Here is a 10,226-nt window from a genome sequence, read left to right as displayed (position 1 = left end):
CCACTGAACCACCAGGGAAGCCCAAATGTTAGTACTCTTGATGCTGTCGCAGAGGTCTCTTAAACTGTCCTCATTTTTTTAAATTCTTTTTTCTTTTTTCTGTTCAACTTAAGTGATTTTCATTACTCTGCCTTCTAGCTTGGTGATCCATTCCTTTGTATCATCTAATCTACTGTTGATTCCTTCTAGTGTATTTTTTTAATTTCAGTTATTGTATTCTTCATCTCTGTTTGGCTCTTTATATTTTCTAACTTTTTAAAAAAATCTTCTAACTTCTCACTGTATTCATCCAATATTCTCCCAAGTTATTTGAACATCTTTATGATCATTACCTTGAACTCTTTATTGTGTAGATTGCTTATTTCCACTTCACTTAGTTCTTCTTCTGAGGTTTTATCTTGTTCCTTCATTTTAAACATATTTCTCTGTCTCCTAATTTGCTGTTTTTATTCCTATGTATTTAGTAATTTAGTTATATTTCCCCTCCTTGGAGAAGTGGCTTGTTGTAGAAGATTTCCTATGTGTCCCAGCAGCACAATATCCTCTGATCATCAAAGCTGTATGCTCTAGGGATGCCCCCTATGTGAGCTGCATGGATCCTTCTTTTGTGGCAGGCTGAATACTGTGAGCGGTCTGGTATGCATGACTGGCCCCTGGTCTAATTGCTTGCCAGGCCTTGCCTTGTGAGACAGCTGATGGCTGCTAGTGGGTGGGTCCAGGTCATGGGGTGGCTGGCTGTAGAGCCCAGAGGGGTCCCAGGACTAGCGTTGGCCCACTAGTAAGTGGGGCCAGGTTCTAGGGTGGGTGGTTGTCAGGGCAAGGGTCCTGGATCTAGTGTCAGCCTGCTGATGGGCAGGGCTTGTTCCTGACATGGCTGACTGTGGGACCTGGGATGTCCCAAAGCTGGTGTCAGCCCACTGATCAGTGGGGCTGGATCTTGGGGTGGCTGGCTGAGGGGTCCAAAGTGTCTCAGAGCTGGTGTCAGCCTGCTGGTGGGCCCAAGGTTCCTGGGGCTAGTGCCTGCCCACTGGTGGGTAAGGCTGGTGCCTGGGCTACGGCCCACCCACTGGTGGATGGAGCTGGGTCCTGCCATCTCTGGCTGCAAGGCCCTAGGGGTCCCAGGACTAGTGCCGACACACTTGTGTGTACAGGTGGGTCATGGTCCCTTTAGTGGGCAGGACTGCATCCCAGGGTGCTGTGGGCTCAGGGGGTGTTAAGGCAGCCAGCCTGCTGGTAGGTGGGGCTGTGTCCCCACCCAGCTAGTTGCTTGGATTGGCCTGAGGCATCCTAGTACTGGTGCAACAGGCTGGTAAGCAGGGCCGGGTGCTGGCACTAATAAGCTAGAGGGATGATTCCAAAATGGTGCTTGCCAGCACCAGTGTCCTCATGATAGAACAAACTCCCCAAAACAGCTGCCACCAGTGTCTGTGTCCCTAGCATGAGTTCCAGTTACCTCCTGCCTCTCCAGGAGGCTCTCCAAGATCAGCAAGTGAGTCTGACCCAGGCTCTTTTCAAATTACTACTTCTGCCCTGGGTCCTGAAGCATGTGAGATTTTGTGTGTGCTCTTTAAGAGTGGAGACTCTAGGGACTTCCTTGGTGGTCCAGTGGTTAAGAATCCGCCTTCCAATGCAGGGGATGTGGGTGCAATCCCTGGTCGTGAAACTAAGATCCCACATGCCACGGGGCAACTAAGCCTGCACGCTCTAGAGCCCATGCACCACAACTAGAGAGCCCGCATGCTCTGGAGCCTGTGCGCCACAACAAGAGAGAAGACTGCATGCCACAATGAAGAGCCTGCACACTACAACAAAAGATCCCACACGCTGCAACAAAGATCCCACATACCTCAACTAAGACCCGATGCAGCCAAATAAATAAATAAACAAATAAATATTTAAAAAGAGAAAGAAAAGAGTGGAGTCTCTATTTCCCATAGCCCTCTGGTTCTCCTGAAAGTAAGCGCCACGTCTTCTGGAGGATCATCTTTTCAGTGCAGGACCCCTGAGCTGGGGAGCCCGATGTGGGGTTTGGACCTCTTGTTCCTTGGGAAGAACATCTGCAATTGTAATTATCCTCCCGTTTGTGGATCACCTGCCTCAGGGTATGGGTCTTGACTATACAGTGTCTCTGCCCCTCCTATCCATCTCATTGTGGTTCCTTCTTTATATATTTAGTTGTAGAAGATCTTTTCTGCTAGATTCCAGTCTTTCTCATCAATTAGTTGCTCTGTAAATAGTTGTAATTTTGGTGTGCCTATGGGAGGAGGTGAGCTCAGGGTCTTTCTACTCTGACATCTTGGCTGCATCCCTTCATTTATTTTCCTAAAGCTGCCATTAACTTGGGATCTTGAGAAGTCGTTCTTAGACTATTCCACCACCTACATTACCTGATGTCATCTTTCCAAGTCCTGTTCCCAAGCACAGGGTGGTTATATTTAAGTCTAAGTATAGACTTAAGTCTAAGTACCAGCCTAAATTCCCAATTGCGTTATTTTTCATCAGTTGACTTCACAACTTTAGTGTTAATTAAACGTAGCTGTTTTTGTCCTTGTGCCTTTTGTTTCTAAAAGCTTTAGCTTTTTAAATTTATTTATTTATTTTTGGCTGCATTGGGTCTTTGTTGCTGTGCACGGGCTTTCTCTAGTTGCAGCGAGCGGGGGCTACTCTTTGTTGTGGAGTGCAGGCTTCTCACTGTGGTGGCTTCTTTTGTTGCGGAACACAGGCTCCAGGTGCACGGGCTTCAGTAATGTGGCACACAGGCTCAGTAGTTGTAGCTCATGGGCTAAGAGCACAGGCTCAGTAGTTGTGGTGCACGGGCTTAGTTGCTCCACGGCATGTGGGATCTTCCCAGACCAGGGTTTGAACCCATGTCCCCTGCACTGGCAGACGGATTCTCAACCACTGCGCCACCAGGGAAGTCCCTAGTTTTTTGTGTTTCTTTTAAACCAAAGCAAGCCCATTCTCTAAAAACAGTTTTATGTAAATATGCTTTCATTAATGTAGTGATTATCTGATACAAATGGACTTAAGCGAGAAAAAGGATGCCTGAAGGTTTATAAAGCACTAATAACACTAAAACAATTGTAAAATAATTGAAGCTCAAAATTCTGTTTGAGTTTATGGAGTAGTTCTTTACAACCAGAATTGTGTTGTAACAGGAGGAAATTAAAGTATACACTTTATTAAGCTGTCATCTTCCAGTACTTACTATCATTATAGTTTGTCACATTTTAGAAACTGCATTACTGTTACACATGAGAAATTAAACTGAAGCTTATTCCAACTCCCTCCTAAATGACGTCTTTGTCCATTTGGGCTGCTATAACAAAATACCATGCTAGGTAGCTTATAAGCAACAGAAATTTATTTCTCAGTTCTGGAGAATGGAAGTCTGAAAACAGGTTGCTAGCATGGTCAAGTGAGGGCCCTATTCTGGGTTGCAGACTTCTTGTTTCCTTGCATGACTGAAGGGGCAAGGGAGCTCTATGAGGTCTCTCTTATAAGAGCACTGATCCCAGTCGTGAGGGCTCTACCCTAATGACCTAAGCATCTCCCAGAGTTCCCACCTCCTAATACCATCACACTGTGCATTAAGATTTCAACATATGAATAGGGAGAGGGACACAAATGTTGAGAACATAGCAGACAGTGAAGGAAAACAGCATGCAAAGACAAAGAGAAAAGATGAGATAGACAAGAGCTCGGAAGCTAGAAAGAAAATGGATGATGATACTGATTTAGCAGGCCAAAGACAGCATAAACTTAAGCTTGGAGGAGGAAGCCCGTAAGCAGCAAGTTGGTTCTGACTCGCCCTCAGAACCCCTGATAGGCTTGGGAATTAGAAGCACCTGGAACTTTGCAAGTGGTACAGTATAAGGCTAAGGACTAGAGAATCTGTTGAAGGATAAGTAGCAATGAGATTCCCAGATCTCCTCCCCAAGGAGCAAGATGAGTTCCTCTCTCCCACCCTGGCAGAAATTATTCTCTGGGGAAGTTAAAGCTAGAAAACTCCAGTCTTGGGAGTTTTCTACAGTCATCAGAAACTGCCAAGGGCAGAGATGCCATAATTAAATCAGAGAAATTAACTAAAAGTCCACACACAAAATTGTAAAACCCATAACTCCCCTCCCCCACTTGACTCCCAGAACATTGGCAGCAAACTTTATAGCCTCCACCACGAGAAATTGGAAGTGACCAGCCCTATAGAAACTGTCTCTTAAGGGCCCCTCAAAGAAAGGGTCAATGCACACCCTACTGTCTTACTCCAGTCAGCAAACGCCAACCACAAAATTTAGAACATCCTGTCAACATTAGAGTGCATCCTTCTCATGTGGACAACCAAGGAGCGTTTGTCAAAATTCTATGACTCTTTCAGGGCCCTCTCAAATGTTTTTTTCTCTTTCTCCATGAGGTTTTCCCTGAGCCATCAATTTAATGTGACATTAACTATAATCTACCTTGCTATGTAGTTATTCTGTTTCAACACTTCTCAGATGAGTGCAGGTACATGTCCCTATATCGTTACCTCCTAAACAGTAACTTAGATAGCCCTGTTTTCCTCAAACTTAACATGTCCAAAACTGAACCCATTATTCTGCCTTCCAAACCCAAGTTCCCTCTCTCACCAAGTGACACTTCCATCTACCCCATTACCCTTGTCAGAAACCTAGCCTCTCATCTTCTTCTTCATATATAATCTTTCAACAAATTCTGCTCATTCTACTTTCTATATGTATCTCAAATACATCTCTCTATCTCCAGTCCCTTACTGAAAATACTTCAGTGGCTCCCCATCTCACTTAGAATAAAATCCGAACTTCTTAAAAAGCCTGATGATACCCTGGTTTCTGCCTTGCTTTTCAGCTTCAAAGACCCCACACTCTCTCTAGAAACAGAAACTTTGCAAGACTTCTTCCCTCTACTCAGAATGTTTTCCCCTCCTACTCCTCTGGCTAACTGCTACTCATCCCTTAAGTCTCAGAGAGGACTTGCCCCACCAGAGTATATCAGGTACACCTATTATCCTTTTGCACGGCACCCCATACTTTCCCTTTAAAGCATTTATCTTTTGTAGCTAATATGTATACTGTAAGATTATTTATTTAATATCTACCTCATCTATGACTCTGCAAACTCCATGAAAGTAGGACTATAGGTGTTTTGCTTGTTATTGTATTCCCAGCACAGAGCATAGTCTATAATAGGCTCTCAAACATTTGTTGAATAAACAAGTGACTATTCATTGAATGAATTGATGATTTGTAATTTACTTGAAAGCCCAGTGCCTGGTGAGTACAGGAATGGAAAAAAATCATCAAGCAGGAGAGACATTATCAAAATAGAATCTTTGCTGCATGGCAACAGAATGGATATGAAAAACAAAAGAAGATTGAAATACGGATCTTAGGTCCTCTGATGACTCAGATATAAGTGGGCTGGGGAAAGGACAGGGCCACTGAAATAAGTAGGAAAATTAGAGGTGTTGTTTGGATAAGGAGATAGTGAATTTAGACATGTTGAGTTAGAGGAGCTAATTTCATCTAGGTTGAAACTGTAAGCAAGTAATTAGCAATATAGATCTCTAACTCTGAAAAGAGTCTGAGGTTAGAGATACATCCATCTTGGAGTCATTTTAATGGTGTCAAATACTCCATCTACAGTTCGTTCGAGCAGATATATACTCTCAGTGCATCCTGGACTTAACTTTTGTATATCTTCTCACACTTGCAGTAGCTTGTTCAGTGCTGGTCTTCCCCCCACTCAGCTATAAGTTCCATAAAGACAATATTGCTCTTTTCTTAGGAAAGACCCACTAGACTTCCAACAGTGTAGGGACTCTGGGAACAGAGTAATCGGGAAAGGCAGACCTCAAGTTGTTGAATGGAGAAATGCCCCTTTTCTCCAATGGCAGTGATGGCAACCACACTAGAAAAATTTCTGTTTCACAGTGGCCCAGCACTGTTCCACCAAAGCAATGAACAAATTATTTTAAAGAATTTAGTTGGCTTGTAGACAGTTGTAATTAAAATTTGTGGTTCTCATTCGAGTAGCTTCTCTCTGCAACTTGCACTTACAACTGCAACTGCAACATGCACTTCTACTAAATATCTACCTCAATCTACCCTAATATGAAACAGATTATCCCACTATCTCAGGTATGTTATAGATGTAAATTTGCCACTTTTGAAAGTGCTTTAAAGCTTTGAGATACAATCTGATGTGCAGAATCCTAGAAGGCTTAGACTTTGAAAGTATCCACCCATAGAGGTCTGCTGAGATCTTCTCCCTCCATTTCTTACTTAAAAAGATTTATATCTTGTCAAGGTCATTAAAATTGGTTCTGAAATTCAAGTTGCAGACTATTTGATTGTGTTTATGGATACAGCTCAAAGAACTTCCCCAGAAGTTCCCCAGGGGACAACAGACAGTCTTTATGATTAATACATCTGCTATTTACAGATAATATGGTAACACTGTGACCTTATTTTTTTTTTACCAACTTAAAAAAATATTAATTAATGTATTTATTTTTGGCTACATTGGGTATTCGTTGCTGCACGCAGGCTCTCTCTAGCTGCGGCGGGAGGGGGCCACCCCTCGTCACAGCACGTGGGCTTGTCATTGCAGTGGCCTCTCTTGTTGCAGAACATGGGCTCCAGGCGTGTGGGCTTCAGTAGTTGTGGCTCGAGGGCTCAGTAGTTGTGGCACGTGGGCTCAGCAGCCGTGGCACAGGGGCTCAGTTGCTCCGCGGCATGTGGAACCCTCCCGGACCAGGGCTCGAACCCGTGTCCCCTGCATTGGCAGGCGGACTCCCAACCACTGCGCCACTAGGGAAGTCCCGACCTTATTTTTAAATTATTTAATTTGATGAAAACATATCAACATTATCTCCCTTTATTAATGATTCTGCTCCTTGACTTCAATGAAATTCACTGAAACATGTGCTTGAAGCATACAGGCACTTAACAAGTATTTCCTAAAATGAACTGAGAAGTACTGTGTTACATCATTCCCCATTAATGGGAGATAAAGTAATACAGAGCCTGCCTTTAAACAAAAATCCAAGATTGCTACCATTAACAGTAATACAGTGCTGATCTACTTCTCATTCTGTTTTACTTTTTGTGAAGTATACTATATTGTGAAACCTATATGCCTAGTTGTTTAGTTTTAGTTGAAAAACTAAATTGTATGCCTACATTATATAAATTATTATATGCCTATTTATATAAATTATGTAATTGTTCATACGGTGGGTTATTACAGAATATTGCCAATTCATTATTTACAAAAAACTTCTTTTCCAAAGAGTTATATAAAACACACATGGAATTACTCCATCTTTAGTTTTTCCCCCCACAGTATAAATCATTTTTCTCTGCCTAAAATGTAACTATCTCTCTAGCAGGTTAATCCCAGGAGGTTTAGCAACTGCAATTACTACATTTAAATATTCCGCATATCTGTCAAGACTTAAAAGAATTCCGTGGTGTCAGTTTAAATGTAAATATATATAATTCTAGTTAATCATCACTTAAGGCAGTTTTGAAAACCACGTTACTTACTGCTGCAAATTTCAATGTTATATTGTGTATGTTGTGCAGTTTGCTATATTGCAACCCTCTCTATTGATTTATTGGTTAAGAAAATGTCCATACTGATTCTGCCAGGCATAAGTGTTCTCTTTATACAGAAAATACATAGTTTCTCACCGAGGTAAACTTGTCAGACTCATTTCAGCTAATCGTTGAAGAGAAAAGAACACCAGAAAAATCACTTTGTGCTTTACATAGTGCTCAGAGTGAGGTGGGAAATCTCATATAAATACAGTATTTCAAGAAAATGCTAGCAAAACATATTACAGGCTTTTCATTTGTTTCCTCTGCTTCTAAAGGAAAGCTTTATATTTACCAGTGACCATACTAAAGGTCAATAGCTTTCATTCTTCTTTTGCCTTTTAATGTAAGTGCAGATTTTGTGCATTTTGTAATTTCATCTTATACACAGCTTCAATGACCCTGCAATGAAAATCAAGCATTTTGATGGTATAGTAACTACAGCTACATAATTTTACACTGGGATGGGTTATAGGCTTGCTATATTTACCTTTAAGTTACATTTGTTCATGTGTCTGTATTTATTTATCCTACTTGAATAGCCCTTACGGTGAAGATAAAAGTGTAATTATTTTTACAACAATGAAAGATTCAGGGTGCCAGAACCTAATATCCTAGTGCCCAGCAACCAGTGAATAACACTTCAAGGCTTTTAATCTCCATGACAACCTACCTTGCGTTCTTCAATAAAATACCACTTTGCATGCATACAAACATATTCTTTATGCACACAGTCTACTTGTTAATAAATATCACCTGCATAAACACCAAAAAATAACCCTTCCTTTTAAATAACTCTGAGTTCTCCCTATAAAACTAATTAATTGAACTGAGAAAGAACTTAATTTATATCTTTACATCTATAGCACACCCACACAATAAGCCACCAAAAGATTTTCTGAAATAGATGTTGAAACTGATACCTTCTTCGATGTGAAATGCTACAGAGACACTACCCCCAGAAGCCTCTTGGGTGTTGTACCAGTAGTACTTTCTTGTCGTGAGTAGGTAATTTCACTTTAGAGCTAGCTGTTGCTGATGTTCTAGCATGGGGAGAAATATGCTTCTATAGACTTAGGATTTTCTGTTTATTCTCTCAATTGTTAAAGACAACTCTTTAAATTTTAGGGTAAGACTGACAGGTTTGTTGATTGCTCTGGTTCTTTTTTTTTTTCTTTAATTGTTTTGGTTCTTGATGTCTCCTTTAGGGCACGGTTTTTGTTCACTTTGCTCCCTATTAGTTTTTTACAATCAAGAATAGATCAGGAAGAAGTGGAAGAGAAAACCTGAAACTTTCAAGGGGTGATTTCCTCTGCCCACATTACTTAAAGGTGTCAGGGTGAAAGATAAAGTAGTATCTAAAATGAGATTTGAGTGTCTCTGTTGATTTGGTTTATCCACATCTCATTTTTCAACAGAAACAGAACTGGTTTATTGCATAAAACCTTACTTTTTAAAAAAAATTAGAATTCTAAGGAGGCTTCTGCAAAGATCTTTGAAATCAGAGAAACTGATACTCACAATGTGCAGGCCATTGAAAGTTCTGACCAAGATAGATCACAATTTTTTTTTTTTTTTTTTTTTTTTTTTTTTTTGCTGTACGTGGGCCTCTCACTGTTGTGGCCTCTCCCGTTGCGGAGCACAGGCTCCAGACGCGCAAGCTCAGCGGCCATGGCTCATGGGCCCAGCCGCTCTGCGGCATGTGGGATCTTCCCGGTCCAGGGCACGAACCCATGTCCCCTGCATCGGCAGGCGGACTCTCAACCACTGCGCCACCAGGGAAGCCTGATAGATCACAATTTACTTTTTAGACGATGCTCTGCTTTCTTATGAAAATTATTTCTCCTTTCATGTCTCTGTTTCCTTTTTTAAATGGTTTCTTTACTCTCTTGCTTACTTAGCAGACTAAGGTGCTGTTAATTACTGTACAGATCATATAAAACTCTTAGTATATTCAGAAAAAATATTTTGAATATAATAACCCCTATCTAAAGAAAACACTTTAAAAGATACTATAGTCTCAGCTTCTCTAAACTAACATGATGTGGAAGCAAAGTCTAACCATGACTCCTCCTGTCTAGATAATTTCAAATAGGTTGTGCTCATCACGTCCATGAACCACTCATTTTGCCTTTACCTGCACAGGATGACATGTCTATTTTGCTGTCTTTTCTACCACAATGGCAGTATCTTCAGTATCCTGAAGGCTCACTCTACTCATTATCTCACTACTCATTATCTCAAACAGCCAGTGCAGAATCACAAAAGCAGTTATGCAAATACTCTAACAAACTCTAATAACCATTTTATTAAAATAAATCAATTCATTGTTTTCTTTGGATTTTACAAAACAACCAATTTCTGTAATATTTCTTGTTTTACAGTATAACTGGATTGTTTTTCCTGAATTGACTGATGATTTTGGCATATAAAAAGACTTTCAAGTGTAGTAATTATTATATGATAATGGCAGACAACCAGGCCACCTGTTTTTTCAGGGTTCTGAGAGCTTAGACAAATAGGCACACTTTATAAAATATCATGAATCTAGTATTGTTGGGATTTGGGTAGGTCTCTAACAATGGTGGCTTTTTTGTTTACATGACAGCA

Source organism: Stenella coeruleoalba, assembly GCF_951394435.1.
Source record: "Stenella coeruleoalba genome assembly, chromosome: 2".
Lineage (NCBI taxonomy): Eukaryota > Metazoa > Chordata > Mammalia > Artiodactyla > Delphinidae > Stenella > Stenella coeruleoalba.
Note: the sequence above shows the minus strand (reverse complement) of the source record.